The sequence below is a fragment of the Microtus ochrogaster genome, unplaced genomic scaffold, assembly GCF_000317375.1.
Source record: "Microtus ochrogaster isolate Prairie Vole_2 unplaced genomic scaffold, MicOch1.0 UNK22, whole genome shotgun sequence".
In the NCBI taxonomy this organism is placed as follows: Eukaryota; Metazoa; Chordata; class Mammalia; order Rodentia; family Cricetidae; genus Microtus; species Microtus ochrogaster.
This window is the reverse complement of record NW_004949120.1, coordinates 2,926,408-2,926,900: the sequence shown is the minus strand read 5'-3', so window position 1 is coordinate 2,926,900 and position 493 is coordinate 2,926,408.

The following is a 493-nucleotide window of genomic DNA, read 5'->3' as shown; positions in this document are numbered from 1 at the left end:
ACACATACACATGACATACACATACACACGACATACACATACACATGACATACACATACACATGACATACACATACACATGACATACACATACACGGATGAGGAGGCTGGAGGAGGCTGTTGGATACTCTGCCCTATCATTCTCTCTCTTATTTTCTCAAATCAGGTCTCTAACTGAACCCAGAAGTCACCTTAAAAGCTAGACTGGCCGTCAGCACTCCCCAGGGATCCTCTTGTCTATGCACACCCCTCTGCCCCCAGAACACCAGAGTTAAAACCTTGTAAGGTTGTGCGCAGCTTTTTTTATGCGTGCACTGAACATCTGAATTCAGGTCCATATACACTTGAGCAGCAAGCATTCTCAACAACGGAGCCAACCTCTAAGGCAGCTTTTCTTGATTTCTAAGGGGATTTTTTTTGTTGTTCATAACAAGTTTTCCACAGTTTTCTGCCTTTGGCTGTCATTCTCATTCTTTGTCCTGTTATGGCTCCAT